General features: G+C 44.0%; 1 protein-coding gene and 1 long non-coding RNA gene across 4 annotated transcripts in view; one reads left to right on the top strand and one right to left on the bottom strand.

Moving 5' to 3' along the window:
- Positions 1 to 20,662, top strand: part of LOC127572950 (E3 ubiquitin-protein ligase HECW2-like) — a 240,085-nt gene that overhangs the window by 25,272 nt on the left and 194,151 nt on the right. The gene's annotated exons all lie outside the window — the stretch shown is intronic.
- Positions 15,982 to 20,662, bottom strand: part of LOC127572981 (uncharacterized) — a 38,317-nt gene continuing 33,636 nt past the window's right edge. For both annotated transcript variants that reach the window (XR_007956732.1, XR_007956726.1), the window contains exon 3: positions 15,982 to 16,078. This is a non-coding gene — a long non-coding RNA (uncharacterized LOC127572981). The remainder of the gene's footprint in view (positions 16,079 to 20,662) is intronic.

Here is a 20,662-nt window from a genome sequence, read left to right as displayed (position 1 = left end):
CTTCCTGTATGTCTTGAATATTAGCCATCATTTTTAGGTCCAAATCTTGATGTCGTCCAGGTCCTGAAGTAGGCTGGCATGAGTTGTTGCATTGTTGGAAGAGTTTTTAACAAAATTGACCCATGCAATCTTCAGCTCTTCTCAGAGTGAAGGTCACTGAAGATGACTGGGCCATCTATAGTTGCCTAAGGAATGATGTCAGTGACATCTCAGCTCTTGACAGTGACAATCACCTGTTAGGCACTGAAAAGTTCGACTGATTATCATTGATAATTTTGTGAAGGTGTCTTGGTGCCACTCTCATTCTAATGCTGGCCTGATATCGAAGAGTCAGAGTTATACAGAATGGAAACGAGCCCTTTGGCCCAATTCGTTCCTGCTGACTACAGTGCCTTCCTGAATTAGTCCCACTTCCTGTGCTTGGCCCATGTTCCTCTGAACCTTTCCTATCCATTCACCTGTGTAAACGTCTCTTAAACATTGTAATTGTTCTTGCCTCTACCACTTCCTCTGGCAGCTCATTCTGTATACCTACCACCCTCTGTGTGGATAAACTTGTTGCTCAGGTCCCCTTTAAATTTTTTTCCCTCACCTTAAACCTATGCCCTCTAATTTTAGAGTCCCCTATCCTGGGAAACACAGTGTGACCATTCATCTTGTCTATGCCCTTCATGATTTTATAAGCATCCTAAAAGGTTCTGACTTAGCCTCCTAGACTCCAGGGAAATCGACTCCAGCCTCTCTAGTCTCTCCTTAAGAGCTCGAGCCATCCAGTCCCAACAACATCATTGTGAATCTTTTCTGTACCTTTTCCAGCTTAATGATGCCCTTTCTGTAACTAGGCAACCAGAACTGCATACAATAGTCTGAAATGCAGCCTCACCAATATTTTGTTCAGCTGTAACATGGCATCCCAACTCTTGTATTCAATGTCCAAACAAATGAAGGCAGGCACACCAAATACCTTCTTCACCACCCAGTCTACCTGGTTCACTACTTTCGGGGAACAGATCTCTCAGTTCTACAACACTCTCCAGGGCCCTGCTAATTACTGTGTAGGCCGTGGCCTGGTTTAACTTCCCAAAGTGCAACACTTCGCACTTGTCTGAGTTAAATTCCATCTGTCATTCCTTGTCCCACTCTCCCAGTTGATTTAGATCCTATTGTACTCTTCTTCACTGTCCACTCTACTACCATTTCTGGTGTCATCCACAAACATTCTCATCCAAATTATTAAGATAAGATATCCTTATTAGTCACATGTATATCAAAACACACAGTGAAATGCACCTTTTGCATAGTGTTCTGGGGGCAGAACGCAAGCCAACATAGCATGCCCACAACTTCCTAACCCGCACGTCTTTGGAATGTGGGAGGAAACCCATGCAGACACTGGGAGAAGTTCTTACAGATAGTGGTCTGAATTGAACTTGGGTCGCTGGCGCTGTATTAGCGTTACGCTAGCTGCTACACTACCGTGCCTGCCTACTACCGTGCTTGCCTAATATAGATTACAAACAAAAGGGGACCCAGCACAGATCCCTGTGGCATACCACTGTTCACAGGCCTCCAATCTGAAAAACAGCCCTCCATTATCACACTCCCACTCCTACCACCAAGCCAATTTTCAACCCAATTGGCTAGCTCACCCTGAATCCCATGTGATCTAACCTTCCGGACCAGTCTACCATGAGGGACCTTGTCAAAAGCCTTGCTAAAGCCCATGAAGACTTTCTGGCTTCCTACTGCCTCCTAGGATACACTTGGTCAGGGCCTGGGGATTTACCTGACTTTATGTGCCTTAAGACCACCAGCACCTCATTTTGTAATGTGGATATGTTTCAGGACATCACTATTCTCTTCCCCAAATTCCCTAGCTTCCATGACTATCTTCATGGTAAATACAGGTGCGAAGTATTCATTTAAGACTTCATCCATCACATGTGACTCCGCACATAGAAAACCATATTAGTCCTTAATGGGACCTATTCTCTTCCTAGTTACTTTTTTGTTCTTAATATACATATAGAATCTCTTAGGATTCCCCTTTTACCTTGTCTACCAAAGCTATCTCTCGTCCTCTTTTTGCCCTCTAATTTCCCTCTGGTGTGTACTCTGATATGCCTTGTACTCCTCAAGGGATTCTTTGGGATGCAGGAAGAAATTGGAGGAAACCCATGCAGTCAAAGGGAGAACTTGCAAACTCCAAACAGACAGCAGCCAAAGTCAGGATTGAACTTGGGTCACTGGAGCTGTGAGGCAGAGTGGAGCCCTGAGAGAGGTGGTCTTGCCTCTCCTTTGACAACAAGTGGTTCTGATAGAACAGAATCTGTGTTTTCTGTAGTAGGATTTTGGTGAGTATCTGTTTCCTGATGACAGTGGTAGTGATTTTTGAATGATATCCTTTATTCTTTATCACTTCTCTTCATTCTTCCTATAAAAATGCGTCATCTCACATTTCTCTGCATTAAACATTGTCTGCCATTTCACAAGCCTGCTTATATCCTGCTGCAACTTATCACTATCCTCTGCAGTTCACAATGCTCTCCATCAAATCTCCCCATCTCTTAGACTCGTATAGGTACAGAAACAGGCCCACCATGTCCATGCAGAACATTAATCCCCCATTCACACTAACCCTACATTAATCCCATTTTCTTTATTCTCCCCACATTCCCATCAACTTCCCCCAGATTCTGCCAGTCACCTGCACACTGGGGGCAATTTACAGTGGCCAATTAACCTACAAACCTACCCGTTTTTGGGACGTAGGAGGAGATCAGAGGAAACGCATGCAGTCACAGAGAAAATGTGCAAACTCCTAACGGAGAGCACACAAAGTCAGGATTGAACCCAGGTTGCTGGAGTGGTGAGGCAGTGGGTCTTATGAGCTGTGCCGCTCCACCATCCTAAGAGCAAACAGTCCCAGCCTCTCTAATCTATCCTTGTAACTGTAGTCCCTTATCCCAGGAACCATTCCTGTAAATCTCTTCTGGATAATTCTAGTGCATTCATACCCTTTCTATAACGTAGCGACAAGAATTGAACACAATCTTGCAGTTGAGGCCGGACCACTGTTTTATGAAGTTTGTGTGCCCTCTCTGCTTACCTACTCTACCAGGCTGTTGATAAAGCCTAGTATTGTGTAAACTCTAACCACTTTCTCAACCTCTCTAGGTTTCAACGATTTTTGCACACTTGCCCCCTGAACCCTCTGCTTATTCACCGCTTTTAGAACAATATTCTTTATTCTACATTGTCTCTCCTCATCCTTCCTGCCAAAATGCATCATCTCACATTTCTTTGCATTAATTGTCTGCTGTTTCATCAGCCTGTTTGTATCTTATCACTAGCCTCTCTGCAATTTGAAATATTGCCAGGTTTTGTGGCATCTGCAAAATTATAAATGGTGGCTTGCAACCCCCTAAGTCTAGATCATCAGTGTAGATCTAAAAAAAAGTAATAGTCCTATCACCATTCCCTGGGGCTGCCACTATTCTTCCTTCATTCCATTGTGGGTGGCATAACTGGTAGAGCCTCTGCTTGCAGTGCCAGATACCCAGCTTCAATCCTGACCTCAGGTGCTGTCTGTGTAAAATTTGCACGTTCTCCCCGTGACTGCAGAGGTTTCTTCTGGGTGCTTTGGTTTCCATAAGACCATAAGATATAAGAGCAGAATTAGGCCATTTGGCCCATTGAGTCTGCTCTGCCATTCAATCATTGCTGATTTTTTTTTAAGCCCATTCTCCCGCCTTCTCCCTGTAATCCTTAACCCCCTTACCAATAAAGAACCTGTCAATCTCTGCCTTAAATACACCCAATTACTTGGCCTCCACAGCTGTCTCTGGCAACGAATTCCATAGATTCGCCACCCTCTGGCTGAAGAAATTCCTCCTCATCTCAGTTTTCAAGGGGTGTCCCTTTATTCCGAAGCTGTGCCCTTGGATCCCAGACCCTCCCACCGATCTTTCCTTCATGTCCCAAAGATGTGGAGGCCGGTAGGTTAATTGGCCACTAAATTTCCCCCAGTGTGTCGGTGAGTGGTAAAATCTGGGGAGTTGATGAGAATGTGGGGAGAACAGAACAAAGGGATCTTGAGGTCCAAGTCCATAGATCCCTCAAAGTTGCCGTGCAAGTTGGTAGGGTTGTTAAGAAGACGTATGGCGTGTTGGCCTTCATTAGTCGGAGGACTGAGCTCAAGAGCCACGAGGTAATGTTGCAGCTCTGTAAAATGCTAGTTAGACTGTACTTAGAATATTGTGTTCAGTTCTGATCACCTCACTATAGGAAGTATGTGGAAGTTTTAGAAAGGGTGCAGAGGAGATTTACCAGGATGCTGCCTGGATTGGAGAGCATGTCTTATGAGGATAGGTTGAGTGAGCTAGGGCTTTTCTCTTTTGGAGAGAAGGAGGATGAGAGGTGACTTGATAGAGGTGTATAAGATGATGAGGCATAGATCGAGTGGACAGCCAGAGACTATTCACAGGGTGGAAATGGCTAACACAAGGAGGCATAATTTTAAGGTGATTGGAGGAAAGTACAGGGGGGATGTCAGAGGTAAGTTTTTTTTTACGCAGAGTGGTTGGTGCATGGAACGCGCTTCCAGGAGTGCTGGTAGAGGCAGATACATTAGGGACATATAAGAGATTCTTAGATAGGCACATGGATGATAGAAAAATGGAGGGGTATGTGGGAGGGAAAGGTTAGATTGATCTTAGAGTTGGTTAAAAGGTCGGCACAACATTGTGGGCCGAAGGGCCTGTATTCTGCTGTAATGTTCTGTGTTCTATGTTCTAAATGGTATTAATATAGGATTAGTGTAAGTGTGTGGTTGATGGTTAGGGTGGACTCAGTGGGCTGAAGAACCTGTTTCTGTACTGTATCCCTCTGTATGACTCTATCGAAACACAACTGTTCACCATGGCCCTCTGTCATCTGTTCTTAGCTGACATTGTATCCATTGCTATTAATGACCCTTTTACATCACGTAATTCAACTTTACTGACAAGCCTACTTTGCGGCACCTTATCGAAAACTGTCCGGAAGTCCACGTGCACCACATACACTGTATTACCCTCGTACATTCTATCCATTACCTCATCAAAAACTTTTATCAAATTGGTTAGATACAATTAAAAAAAAAATCCACGCTGGCTTGCATTAATTAATCCACTTTTGTTCATGTGATTATTAACTCTGTCCTGGATTAATGTTTCCAAAAGCTTTCCTGCCCCTGTGGTTAAACTGACTGGCCTGTAGTTGTTAGACTTATCCCCACTCCCCTTCTTTTAGAACAAGGGAATGACATTTGCTCCTGTCCAGTCGTTTAGCATCAACTCCATACACAGAGCATTGAAAAATTATGGTTGGTTCCCTCATGATTTCCTCCCATGCTGGGATGTGTTCTGTTGATTCTGGTGACTTGCATGCTTTAAGTTCAGGCAACTTATTTAATACTTCCATGCCATATAAATTTTTTGTGGATTTTGTGATAAACTATCTCCTCCTTCACTGTTGTGCCCTCTTCCTTAGTGAAGACAAATATAAAGTATTCATTTAGTATCTGAACATCCCTCTCAGCATCCATGTGCAAGTTCCCTTTTTGATCATCACAGGCCCCACTCCTTTGTGTACTAACCTGCTACTATTTATATGCTTTTGGAACACTTTTGGATTCCCAGTTATTTTGGCAGCTGATCTTTTCTCATACACTCTCTTTGTCTTTCTAATTTTATTTTCACTTCCCCTCTGGTTCTTTTTTTTAATCAGCCTGGATCTTGCTGGTGTTTACAACCTGGCACTTGTCATGGACAGCCCTTTTTGCTCTGTCTTCCTCTGTATTTCTTTTATCATCCAGGGAGCTGTGGATTTGTTTGTTATTTCTTTGCTTCTCATGGGAATTTGCTTCAACTGTACCTGAACCATCTCTTCCTTAAAGGCAGCCCAATGTTGTTTGCAGTTTTGTCTGTGAACTTTTGATTCCAATTTCCAAATCTACTCTCATCCCATTGAAATTGGACTTCTTCTGATTGATTACTTTTATTTCGGATTGCTGATTCTCCTTTTCTATAATTAACCTTAACCTTATGATGGTATGATCATTATCTCCCAAACGTTTCTCTGCTGAAACTTGATTCGCCTGACTCTCCTCATTCCTGAGAGCCAGATCCAACAATTCCTCCATTTTTGTTGAACCAGCAACATACATTCTCGAATATTATCTTGGACACCTTTTAGAAAATCCTCTCCATCTTTCTGCCATTTATATTAATACTATCCCAGTTAACATTAGGATAATTAAAATTTCCCATTATAACAGCTTAAAGTTTTTGCCTGTCTTTGTAATCTTCCTACATACTTCCTTTTCTATATCTTTCTCAACTGTGACCCGTAGAATACACCCAACACTGTAATGTTCTCTGTATCTAACCACACAGTTTCTATCTTTGACCCCTCTGTGACATCCTCGCTCTACAGTATTCTAATATTCTATTTAATCAGAACTGCTACCCCTTCTTTCCTTCCTTCCTTATCCTTTCTGAATAAGATAAAGTATACCAGACACATTTTTACAAGTTATTTAGGAGAATGAAGAATACCCTTCCCTCCACCCCCCCCTCCACCCCCCCCCTCCACCCCCCCCTCTCCACCCCCCCTCTCCACCCCCCCCTCTCCACCCCCCCCTCTCCACCCCCCCCTCTCCACCCCCCCCTCTCCACCCCCCCCTCTCCACCCCCCCCTCTCCACCCCCCCCTCTCCACCCCCCCCTCTCCACCCCCCCCTCTCCACCCCCCCCCTCCACCCCCCCCTCTCCACCCCCCCCTCTCCACCCCCCCTCTCCACCCCCCCCTCCACCCCCCCTCTCCACCCCCCCTCTCCACCCCCCCCTCTCCACCCCCCCCTCTCCACCCCCCCCTCTCCACCCCCCCTCTCCACCCCCCCCCTCTCCACCCCCCCCTCTCCACCCCCCCTCTCCACCCCCCCCCTCTCCACCCCCCCTCTCCACCCCCCCCTCTCCACCCCCCCCTCTCCACACCCCCTCTCCACACCCCCCTCTCCACACCCCCCTCTCCACACCCCCTCTCCACACCCCCCTCTCCACACCCCCCTCTCCACACCCCCCTCTCCACACCCCCCTCTCCACACCCCCCTCTCCACACCCCCCTCTCCACACCCCCCTCTCCACACCCCCCTCTCCACACCCCCCTCTCCACACCCCCCTCTCCACACCCCCCTCTCCACACCCCCTCTCCACACCCCCCTCTCCACACCCCCCTCTCCACACCCCCCTCTCCACACCCCCCTCTCCACACCCCCCTCTCCACACCCCCCTCTCCACACCCCCCTCTCCACACCCCCCTCTCCACACCCCCCTCTCCACACCCCCCTCTCCACACCCCCTCTCCACACCCCCCTCTCCACACCCCCCTCTCCACACCCCCCCTCTCCACACCCCCCTCTCCACACCCCCCTCTCCACACCCCCCTCTCCACACCCCCCCTCTCCACACCCCCCTCTCCACACCCCCCTCTCCACACCCCCCCTCTCCACACCCCCCTCTCCACACCCCCCTCTCCACACCCCCCTCTCCACACCCCCCTCTCCACACCCCCCTCTCCACACCCCCCTCTCCACACCCCCCTCTCCACACCCCCCTCTCCACACCCCCCTCTCCACACCCCCCTCTCCACACCCCCCTCTCCACACCCCCCTCTCCACACCCCCCTCTCCACACCCCCCTCTCCACACCCCCCTCTCCACACCCCCCTCTCCACACCCCCCTCTCCACACCCCCCTCTCCACACCCCCCTCTCCACACCCCCCCTCTCCACACCCCCCTCTCCACACCCCCCTCTCCACACCCCCCCTCTCCACACCCCCCCTCTCCACACCCCCCTCTCCACACCCCCCTCTCCACACCCCCCTCTCCACACCCCCCTCTCCACACCCCCCTCTCCACACCCCCCTCTCCACACCCCCCTCTCCACACCCCCCTCTCCACACACCCCTCTCCACACCCCCCTCTCCACACCCCCCTCTCCACACCCCCCTCTCCACACCCCCCTCTCCACACCCCCCTCTCCACACCCCCCTCTCCACACCCCCCTCTCCACACCCCCCTCTCCACACCCCCCTCTCCACACCCCCCTCTCCACACCCCCCCTCTCCACACCCCCCTCTCCACACCCCCCTCTCCACACCCCCCTCTCCACACCCCCCTCTCCACACCCCCCTCTCCACACCCCCCTCTCCACACCCCCTCTCCACACACCCCTCTCCACACACCCTCTCCACACACCCCTCTCCACACACCCCTCTCCACACACCCCTCTCCACACACCCCTCTCCACACACCCCTCTCCACACACCCCTCTCCACACACCCCTCTCCACACACACCCCTCTCCACACACACCCCTCTCCACACACACCCCTCTCCACACACACCCCTCTCCACACACACCCCTCTCCACACACACCCCTCTCCACACACACCCCTCTCCACACACACCCCTCTCCACACACACCCCTCTCCACACACACCCCTCTCCACACACACCCCTCTCCACACACACCCCTCTCCACACACACCCCTCTCCACACACACCCCTCTCCACACACACCCCTCTCCACACACACCCCTCTCCACACACACCCCTCTCCACACACACCCCTCTCCACACACACCCCTCTCCACACACACACCCCCGCTCTCCACCCCCCCCTCTCCACCCCCCCTCCCCCTAGCCCCCAACTATATCTGCTCTGCTCCTGAAGCAGGTGAACAATCTCATGAGAGTATGGATTCCTGCCTCAATGCCCACTCAGAACAGAATTGTGCAAAGAGAAGTGGACCTCCTCAGTCCACTAGTCAATGAAGCTGGAAGAATGTGGAGAATATGTGGTGGGGAGGAAATACATTTCGAGCAGTTGATTAGTAGAAGATATTGAACGTTTGTGGGAGGATGTAGATGAGTATTGTGACTTTATTTAAATCTTGCCTGGAAGAAGCGAAATGGCTTTGTGAACTGGCATGTTGGATAGTTGAATGTAGAAGAGTGATTGTTGAATGTTCTTGAGCTGCTTGGTGCATTCCTCTGTTGCAATTTAGACATAGGTTTTATTTCCTCTTTGATTTAAAATGCAATCATCTGCGTGAATTGTTATTCACATCACTGCTTCTTGCAACAGAAATGTATTATTTATGACTGTTTCAATAATTTTATTACACAAGCAAGCCTGCAGACTATTATTTACACAGTTATCTCAGAGCTATGATTATCTCATTGAGCTCTGCCACCTGCATTTGTGTGAGCTTGTTGTGTTTTATTGAGAATATTGCAAAATTCAAGATGTTATCATGACTTGCAATAATTCTGTTTATTTCTTTTAAAGCCATTCCAGGTAATAATATTTCTGATGAAAGGCTAAGGCACAATGCACTTCAGAATGTTGTTTAAAAATCCATCTTTCTAGTGATAGTATTAGGAATTTGAGGGTCATTTTGTGCTGAATTCTTAGGGGCCGAGGCTTTCTGCTTGGCTTTTGCAAAAGAAAGACTTTTTTTTGAGGAAACTACTTGGTTAGTGGTTGTCCAATTGATATTCTATTTCTTGATTTCCTCCCTGCCCCCCCCCCCAAATAGCTTTTGACAAGGTATCACATGTTAGCTTATGTAAAAAAAACAATCTGATTGGGAGATGCACACAAGGAAAGTGGTTATTATTAATGGAAGTGGTTATTTGTGGAATCTGGTTCCTAGACGAATTCTGTAGGGATTCATGTTCCACAGCCTGTGGGACCTTTGATTTGAAAAACAGATTACAGATGGATTGTAGTACAAATGAACAATTGTCTATGTAATTTAACATTAATAAATGTTGTTTTATGTATGTGGCTAGATTTAGAACAGCACAGGAACAGGCCCTTCAGTCCATTATGTTGTGCCAAATCTAGTGCTATCTGAGTCTCCACACTTAAATCCCCTACATAAGAAGGGGCCAAAACATGATGTACAAGGCAGGATCCTGCCACAGTCTAATACTTTAACAAGATATTATTTTGTGCCTGATTTCCCTAGCAATCAATTTGCTTTAGCAGTAGTCTCATATCATCCGTTACAGCCCTTCAGCAACTTGTGGACAACGATACCTAGACTTTTCACCTTTCAACGGCTTTAAATGTGGAAACTCAGATAGAATTGAATTGAGCCACTTCCATTAATAAGAACTAGGTCACCTTTGACTCTTGCACTGAAAACAAAGGTGCTCCTGCTGCACGACACTGCCCCATTATGATTGAGGTCGATGTGGATTTAATTTTTCCAGGATCCACTATCTCGGCCAAAGAAAACATCAATAATGAAATCACCACCACTCGCAGTGTTCCAGTACAGCCTTTGGCCTTCTGAGGTAAAGACGGTTTGAGGGTAAAGCCCTTAAACCTGGCACTAACTCTGTGGTCTACCAAACGGGAGTTATCCCTGCTCTTGTGTGCACTGGTGACGTGGACTTCCCTACGGCAGGCATCACCAAACCTGTATTTACCCACAGTGGGCTTAGACATCACGGGACTTTTTTTTCAATGCAGAAAATCATATAATTTGAAGAGATTTGATTTAGATTTTTAAAGTGATGGTTTAGATTTGGTGAATATAGATGGTTGGGTAGGCTCAGGGATATGTAAAAAAAAGCAAACAGAAGCCTATGATCAGGGTCAAGAATCGTGCCTTTTTGCAGAGAAATGGAAGTGAAGGGGTTGAGGTAGTCCAGCTGAGCATGAGGGTGCCTGCCTCTGGCTTTTTCCACGCATTACCAGAGGGTGGTGTGGGTTCAATGGAATGCTCAATGAATTGCATTGAGTAGATATTGAAGGGGAAAGAAGTTAACTGATGAGGGAAAAACAAGTAATTGAATGAGGGGCAGAAATGAAACTGCTGACGGTTGTGCTTCAATATAAGCGCCCCTTCAGATTATCGGCAGCCCTTTTCACCGTCATACCATGCACCTGAGGCACCTGTCTGAAAGGAAAGAAACTTGTTGCAAAGTAGTTGAGAGAAAGATGAACTAGAAAAGGCAATGGTCTGAGGGAAATCTGATCAATTACTTTGTTTTCATTTGTTATGTGCCAAATAATACCACATTAGCTTACACTACAATTATTGTTCATTATACACAGTGGGATTTGAGAAAAATGGAAATGTGCAATATGAATGTCATTTTTTTCTTAGTTGTATAATTTTATCAACAGATGTAAAAATAATAGTGTTGTAGGTTCTTAATTCCTTTACAGTTCTGCATTAGAAGAATTGGCTTCTTTAACTCCCGGTTGCATTCTGTCCTTGCCTAATGCTTTGCAATTTTAAGACTAATTTTTATTTCACATGGATTGTTATATGTTTGTCACAATTACACAATTTAATTAAAATGTGATCATAATCCTGTAACTTAAGGTTTGGAACAACCTTCTGAGTTTTTTATGGGGCTTCTTAAATCCACTGATAATAGAGCAAACCGTTTACTTCCAGATTTTCATCTGCAATGTAGCAAACCAGTGTCATTCGAGCAAAGGTTAATTCTGTGATGTCTTGGTAATTATATTTCTTTTAATCAAAACCATTTCAGCTTTAGTTTTATCTCTCTTTACATTTGGTTTGATCTTAAAACCAGAATTAAAAGCTGTAATTTGATTTTATAATTTGGGTGATGCTTGTACTGTATTGATATCATTTCTCACAGCCTTTATGTCATCTGAACATCGGGACTAAACTATGAAAACAGAAATACTGGAGAAAGGAAAAACAGGATTAAAATTTCAAGTAAATGACCTTCTATCAGAACTAGGGAAGGTGGAGATGGGAGATGGGAATAAAAGGGAAGATGCATGATAAAGTGGAAAGCAGCACAAATAAATGATACAGAGGGTACTGGTGTGAAGCAGTTCTTGATTAAGAGCCCTCCCTGTGCACTGTGGAACTTTTGTCTGGTCTTTGGTTTTTGTGATCTTGTTATTTTCCAAGTGTAATTAAAATGAGATCAAAATTATCCATCAATATTTTTAGTTTCTCTGAGGAACATGCAACTCGAATTTCCAGGTGATGATTCTGAGTTCGCATGTTTTCAACACTTTCTTTTAATATGTTGCTGTTTGTGGCACTTCGCAGCAAGACCAAAGCTGCCCTTGAATTTTTCTTTTCAGGATCTAAGTATTACTGACAAGGCCCATCTCTATTTGCTCTTGAAAAGGTGATGGTCGTGAGTCCCTTTACTGAACCACTGCAGTCCTTCTGGTAAAGGTCAGGAGGACGTGCAACTTGCAGGTGGTGGTGTTCCCAAGAGCGTGCTGTCATTGTTCACTTTGGTAGTGGAGCTCTTGGAGTATCCTGTGCAAGTAACTGCAGTGCATTTTGTACATGATACATGTGGCAGCCACTGTGCACTGATGGTGAAGAGAGTGAATGTGTGGAGAGATTGATGGGGTGCCAGTCAAATGTGTTGCTTTGTCCCGGATGGTAGTCTACTTATTGAGAGTTGGTGCTGTGCTTATCCAGGCATATGGAGAGTTTTCCGTTTATTTGAGCCCTGTTAATTGTGGAATGCCCTTGGGGAGTCGGGAGGTGAGTCAGACTGCAAGGTACCCAGCCTCTGACTTACTCTTGTAACTGTGATATTCAGTTAAGTTTGTGGTCAGTGGTGACCCCCAGGATGTTGATGGTGGGTGACTCAGTGATGGTAATGCCCTTGAATGTCAAGGGTAGGTGTTAAACTCTTATTGGAGATGGTCATTGTAGACAATAATTCCAAGTATACGATGATCAAAATCACTTAAGATTAAGTTCAGAGTAAAGCTAATTCTGAAGAAAGAGGAATTTTGTACCTATCTAGTGCTTGCGTTTACACTTTCAGGCATCACGATGTGACTACAGCCAGTGAATTGCTGTTGTAACATAGGAAACACGACAACCAATTTGTGCACAGCAGGTCCATAAATAGAGCAAGGTATTGATCAAATCCGTTTTGTGTCATTGATTGAGGGGTAATTATTGACCAGAACACAGAGGTAAGTTCTCTTGTTCTTCCTCTGACTGGAGTCTTTTCTGTCCATCCTTGAGGACAGTTGGTGTCTTGGTTTAACATCTCTTGTGAAAAACTCTTCCTCTGCCAATACAACACTTAAGTGTCAGCCTAGATCTTTGCGCTCAAATTTCTGTTTTGGTTCTTGTGCCTGGAATGTATTACCAAATAATCCAGGGTTACCTAAAGGTCGTAAACAAAGTCAAAATATTCACTTTCTTGGAAGAAAAATTCTTGGGCAGAATATTGGATCCATTGGAAACTGTTAAAAATTATGAGTTAAGTCTTTAATTTCATATTATTCATTACCCTAATGCTGTCTTTGTAGCTTTACACTCATTTCTATTTTGTGAATTCTCTTCATTTTAATTTTCTTTATTTAATCTTGTAACTTTTTTTGGAAGTGAGTCAATGAGCTGAAAGTAGAGTTTGTGCGCAGAGGGGGTCAATTAAACCACCAAAAATGATGGTGCTTCTGCCTGAAATCAAGACAAGTGACTGAGTGCCGTATGGTGTGCGTGGCCTTTATTTAATTGTGTGGCCAGGAGCTCCCTATTCCTCCAATTCCTGCACAAAGGAACTTTGAAACTCCATTGACCAATGATTGTCAGCTTTTGGATACTTGGTGGATTGCCTCTAGCTTCTACTTTCTGCTGTTGGTTGATCTCTCTCTCCTCTGCTCCCCCCCCACCCCCGCACTCTCCACTTCTCTCATTCTCTCTCTTCCTCTGCGTTCATATGATGGATTGCGAGGATGTTCTTGAGGGAGAGGCATGACATTCGATATGGGTGAGTGTTGGGTCTGGTGGATGGAATAATAGGTAAGTAAGTGTGTAACAAAAAAAGCTGTGCACTTGTGAGGTCTGAAGAGTGATGTACTGGCTAAGGCAATGATGGATTGGGTGATGTGCACAAGACAGTCTGGGATAATAGGCCGTTGTGGTTATCTATCTTGCTCTAAGTGTTTGCAATACTTTCTGACCTATGTGGCAAAGGGAGCCATTGTCACCATTGCAAGCACCCTCCTTGATTGGGAGAGAGGGGGATCTCTCTGGACTCCTCTCAGTTCGCAGCAGCATGCTCAGGGAGGCTTTGCTGAAAAGTGGAAAGCCTTTGCCTGACTATGCTCCATCCTGCATATTTTGAGCATCCCTTGAAGTGATTGTAATTGAGATTGTGTCATGCAAGTTAATATCTGATATTCTGCCTCTGGTAGGATGGGAAACCTAGAAGTGAAATGGACTTAAATAGCCACAGATGGATGTGCTGAAATAACCCTGCCTTTACCTTTTGGTTGCTCTGTGTTAGGCCAGATCATCTTCAATCTGGTATGTGGTTTTGCCCCAGCATGTCTCCCATGCCTGCACTTAATTTTTTGCTGCCCAGTAGGATCGATTGAACTGAAAGCCTTTCTAAGGCTATGAGGCGAAGCTGGGTGCAACTGATGATTTGGAACTAGGCCTCAGCTGGTGGATCCTGAGATCCTGTGCTGGACAGCCTTGATGGCCTTTTAACAGCTCGCTGGTGTCAAAGGACTTTGAACTATTTTTAATTGTCTTTGAAAATCAGAAACATTTAAAAACAGTTAAGATAGATTTAAATAATTAACAAGTTGTAATTTTCCTCAAACTACAGGAAATTAATTAAAGTATAAAGTAAAATAAAAGTAAACAAGGGAAAGGCGGATATGTGACTTTTCAATCAAGCTTAGTGATGACATTCAGTTGAGTGGGTTCCTGTTATGTATGCCAGCCATGGCAATGTAAGGCTGAGGGACCAGGTGTGGAATGTATTTGGTGCTTCATCCTCACCTATTTGTATTCCGTGTTCTATCCAGCATTGGAACAGGTAGTTAGATGCCTGTGCACTGGCATTGGACCTCCTGGCTTGTATCCACAGAGTAGCGGTTAGTGTAACGTGTTACAGTGCCAGTGACCCGGGTTCAATTCCAGCCACTGTCTGTGAGGAGTTTGTACATTCTCCCATGACTGTGTGGGTTTCCTCCGGGTGCTCCGGTTTCCTCCCACATTCCAAAGATGTGCGGGTTAGGAAGTTGTGGGCATGCTATGTTGGTGCCAGGAGCGTCGCGACACTTGCGGGCTGCCCCCAGAACTATCCATGCAAAAGATGTATTTTACTGTGTGTTTCGATGTACATGTGACTAATAAAGATATCTTATCTGACTTCCATACTTCAGTGCCCAGCTGTGGAAGTCAAAGATGGGTTAACCTGCAAGGAGTACGTTGTTGGGGTTTTCTCTTTAACAGTGCTGACGATATTTAACTATATTTGTCTATGGTTCCTGCATGCTGTTGGGTTCCAGCAGTTTCCTCTGCATGATAGAATTAAAATTGAGGCCAAGAAGTGGCCGAGAGTGAAGGAAACCTGACTGGTGCCTGTGGTTTAGTGACAAGCATATCATTTTGGTAGTTGGTAAATTAGGAAGAGAATGGGATTATACGCTGCTAATCATCAAGCTGATTCGAAGCTATTACTGTGACCTTCTACAATAGCTGAATTGTTGAAAAATTAAGTATCAGCTTGGGCTGACTCATTCATTCAGACTGAATAAGTAGTGAATTGCAGGTCTTTATTTGCCATTTGAACATGAGAGAAGCATAGATACTGTAGAATGTCAACAGTGTGCTCTTTGTATTAAATGAATCTTTTAAAGTTTATGACATATGCATCTTTGCCTTTATCTATTGTATTATTTACGTAACAATACTGCATTTCTGCAGCTTCATAAACTACACTTTGGAGTTTGATTTGTTTAGTTTCTGAAAATTCAGTTATGTGTATGATTAGTGCTGTATTTAACCAAATTATCAGCAAGTTGGAACAATAAGAATGTTCTAATTTGATGTCAGGCTAATGATGCAGCATATTATTTAGAACATTAACTGTGAGAAGTGCTGAGCATTGAACATTGTGAGCTGTAGAGAGCTTCCAGTAAAATAAACCAGAGAACTTGGAACTTTGGAAATGTAACCAGGCTTAATGGACCTGAAGAAAAAGTCAAAATAAACAGGTTAATGATGGACCAGATAACATAATGGTTAACAATTCGCTAGATCACAAGCTTTATCCTATTTATGCAATTGTCTTGGGAAAGGATTTAATCTCCCTATATGGAACTGTTGTATAAAAATAATGCAGAATCAATTATTTTACAAGTTTTTACTTTGTAGTATGGAATGTAGTTTGCGTCAGTGCCTGGATTTTGTTCCATCAGCCACCTGAGGATTCCTAATCTCCTCACCTCAGCATTGAGAAATAAAAATGTAAAAGAGGCATATTTTCCTTTGGGTTTAGCCCAGGACTGAACTCTGGAACAGTACATAGCATGGTACAGTAAAACTCTGATAAGATAGTATTCAATTGTTTGGAAATTCCAATGGTTCAGCACCTGGTTCGGTCATTAATCCGGAGCGTGAGCTGGGATCCAGAGTGTGAATGTGGTGTGGGCTGGGGTCAAGACTGAGGGCTGGAAATTGGGATTAGGAGCATCAGGGTAGGTTTGCAGCTTCCTTCTGGGCTTGCTCACTTCCAACTTGTTTTCCCAAGCTGAAACTCGGATCGTGCTCCCTTTAAACTCACATGTATACAAAAGTGATGTAAAAGTGTATTGAGGTATTAATAGGAGTAATGTCCGTTAGTCTGCAAAATCTGCCAGCCCGGTACCACTAAAGTCACCAGGATGCCGGATTATCGGGATTTTACTGTATATGGGGAGAAAAGGAACAAAAAACACATGCTGAAAATCTGAAATAAGAACAGAAATTGCTGAAAACTTAGCAGGTCAGGCCACATCTGTGGAAGGAAACGGTTAACCTTTCAGTTCTGATGATATGTCTTGGAGTTGAAATATTAACTTTGTTTCTTTTTACTGCAGATGTTGCCTGATCTGCTATTTCTGGCATTTTCTGTGTTTTTTTTATTTCCGATCCATTGCAGCAACTTGCTCTAGCTTTCCTCCATCGAGTTCAGGGCTTACTGCACTTCATGCAATGCTGCAGTGTAAAAGAATGGTATCCAAAATTTACTACAGAAGTTAAGTGGTCTGTTTCTAGATGATGTGGCTAAGCGTTTCAGTCACTGTGGCTGTGTTGCATTGATCACCTGATCCAAACTCCACAGCTCAGTGTAAATGTTGGAATCTGATTTTTCTATTTTTACATTCACTTGCATCAGGTTTACTGCTCTGAGCTTGTCCTTGTACCTTAATATTTTGTTTGTGTATTTTTAGTGTTTCTATATTCTGCAGAAATGCCAATTGCACCTTAAATAGGTGTATAATCATAAACATTTATTAAAAAATGACTGCAAGCTCTTTTATGTGTAGTGGGGGAAGGGGATTGAAGTGATTTCTTTGAGAGTTTGGCATTGACTCCAAGGCATCCTCTTGTTTCATAAGAAAATATGAAAATAAGGAAACTGCATGTCATTGAATTTTTTTGAAAAATCACACTATTGAAATATATTGAAATACCAACTGTTATTTAGTGTAACAAAATATTTTCCCTTGAATTTCAGACTAGTTAAGGATTAGATTTCATGGGTGAACTCTCTCATGGACAGCAGTGAGCTGGCTTTATGTTTTGGATATCAATTAAGTGAAATGATTTCAGTGCGTAAGGAGATCATGAAGCCTCAACTGTGCATTTCCAGTATTTTTTAACAGCATCTGAGAAATGGGTTAACTCTTCAAGCATGACCCTTGGACAGAATTGAATGCAAGTGAAAGTTATACCTGAAATCTTAAATTATGTTTTAATTCTTTCAGCTGCAGGTTGAACTGTGTGCTACATTCCCAGCAATGTTTTTTCTTTTACTCTCTTGCTACTTGAATAGGAGACAATATCATCCTCTTATTTACCCTGCAAAGACTTGTAAGAATCTTGGAGACACAAGAGACTACAAATGCTATAATCTGGAGCAAAAAAAAACAAACTGCTGGAGGAACTCAGTAGGTCAGGCAGCATCTGTGGAAACAGAGGGTCTGTCGTTGTGCTGAGTTCAGACCCTGCATCGGGACGGAGATTGTAGAGGGGAGATAGCCAGTATAAAGAGGTGAGAGGGAGGGATGAGGCAAGGGCTGGCAGTCAATAGGTGGAACCAGGTGAGGATGACAGCTGGTAGGTGATAGGTAGAGATAGCTAAGGGGAGAGAAAAGAGCTGATGGAGCAAGGTGGGAGGAGGGGAGGGTGGGGTAGAGACAGAAGCTGGCAGGAGATACTTGAGCAAATAATTTAGTGTAAGATTTTGAATTAGTCATTTGGTGTGGAGAACCTTTGTTCACTGTGGATCTGACTGAATTGCAGGTATGTTTAGGACTTATGGGGAGAGATTGGATAGGCTGGGTTTGTTTTCCCTGGAGCACAGGCATCTGAAGAATGACCAAGTAGAAGTATATAAAACTTTAAGATGCTTAGAGCTGGTAAAGGGTCAGAATCTTTTTCCCATGGTCAGGATTTCAAAAAACAGGAGGGCATAGGTTTAAGGTGAGAGGAAGGAGTTTTTTTTTAACACAGAGAGTGGCTGATATCAGGAACTTGTTGCCAGAGGAGGTAGTTGACTCAGATGTAATCGCCACATTTAAGAGACATTCAGACAGTCACTTAAATAGGCAAGGCATTGAAGGATATGAGCCTACTGTGGGCAAATGGGATTAGTGTAGATGGACAAAAAGGTTGGACCAAAGGGCCCATTTCTCTGCTGTATACCTTTATGACTCTACGTTTAGTCAAGTATCAGATTAAGTATTTTTTCCCATTCTGGGGAATGTTGTTTTTGATTTGAGGAGGCTGAAGTAATCTTGAAAACATGCCATTTAATGGCTTAATTGACACTTGCAGAATCTTCCTGTGGAGATCAGTGGGATTTAAAGTCAAAGCAGTAATTTGAATTTAAGCCTTATGAAAATGCAGCATCAGTCCTTCGAAAATAGATAAAAACTATTGTCAAGTTAATATATTTACTTAAATCAATTGTTCATTTTATTTATTAATAATATTGCTGTAATCCTTTGTGTCCCAATGTGTACAATTTCTGAATTGTTATGTGCATTTTGTGCCCTTAGTGATTTAGTTTTAATTTGTCCTTCTCAATTGCTCTATATCTACTTAAATGGGTATTGGAATTTGAAGGATCTACTTTTTAAGCAGCGATATCATTTCTGTTACAATTTACAATGAGCTTCTAACTTATTACCACTGGAGGTTTGATGTTAGACTTATCAAATTGCATTATCTCTCAGCAGCTGCCTGCATGAGGAAAATGCTCTTCTCACTTAAATCAGAGAGTTGGAACTAATGACGTCTGATGGCATGATATTAGAATGATCTTGCATGATGTACCAATGTTACAACAAAATAGAAAGTGCACCAAGCTATAATATTAATCTAAATAAATAACATTTCAATATGCTCAGTAAGTGTATAAGATTTTTACTCTGATCTTGGCCTTGACTGTCAGCACTGAATGAGGCATAAATAATCTAGTTGAAAGTGTTTTGAATATCCAGCTTCAGAGGTTTAAGAACTAGTTGTTTAGTCAATGGCCTAATCAGTTGAGGGAAGGGAAAGTGATAAAAATGGAATGACTGTATTAAAAGTACTTGTGGGAAATTACAGAAGATATAGGAGCAAGAAATCCAAACAAGCCATTGTCAATCAAATGTACCTGTTCACCTTCTTGCCATTTCCTCATCCCATCTTTCTTCCAAAACTTCCATCTTAAAAACACTTGCATTGTCTTCCTGAGCAAAAAGCAAACTGCTGAAGGAATTCAATGGGTCAGGCAGCATCTGTGGAGGGAAATGGACTGTCGCTGTTTAGAGTCGAGACCCTTCATTTGGACTAATCAAGGATCAGAACAGGGGAAAAGAAAACAAGTTAGTTTTAATTCATTTCTTATCTATTTCCTGCACCTCTGCTCTCACCCAGTTTCCTCCTGGACAGAGCAAGAAAAGAGTTCCTCTGGTCTTCACTTTCTACGCCACCAGTCGCCTTATTCAGTGGATCATCCTGCACAGTTCCTGCCATATTCAGGATGATTCCACAAAGAGACATGTCTTTCCCTCCGCCTACAGCATTCAGAGTCCCTTTATGGGTGGTTGGCTTCCATCTAAGCCAACCACTCCCCTTCTCACTGCATTTTCCGTGCAATTGCAGGAGATGTATCGCATGTTTTTGTTTACATTTTCTCTTTGCACCATCCAAAGACCCAAACAATACTTTCAGGTGAAGCAGCAATTCATTCACACTTCTTCCAATATAATGTGCTGTATTTGGTGCTCACAGTGTGGTCTCCTGTACATTGAAGAAACCAATGCAGATTGAGTAGCTAATCTGCAGAGCACTTACATTCAGTCCACAGGGTCAAACCTGAGCTTGTGGTTGCCTGTCATTTTAATTCTCTATCCTTCTCCCACAATGACTTATCTGTCTATGTCTTCCTGCACTTTTCAGGCCCAAGATAAGCCTGAAGAACAGCACCTTATCTTCTTCAGTCTGGCCACATTGCACCTCCTGGACTCAATGTTGAATTGAAGAGTTTCAGATAACTGACCTCTCTCTACATCAGAAC

Source organism: Pristis pectinata, chromosome 1 (assembly GCF_009764475.1).
Source record: "Pristis pectinata isolate sPriPec2 chromosome 1, sPriPec2.1.pri, whole genome shotgun sequence".
NCBI lineage: Eukaryota > Metazoa > Chordata > Chondrichthyes > Rhinopristiformes > Pristidae > Pristis > Pristis pectinata.
This window is presented reverse-complemented; position numbering and strand designations above follow the sequence as displayed.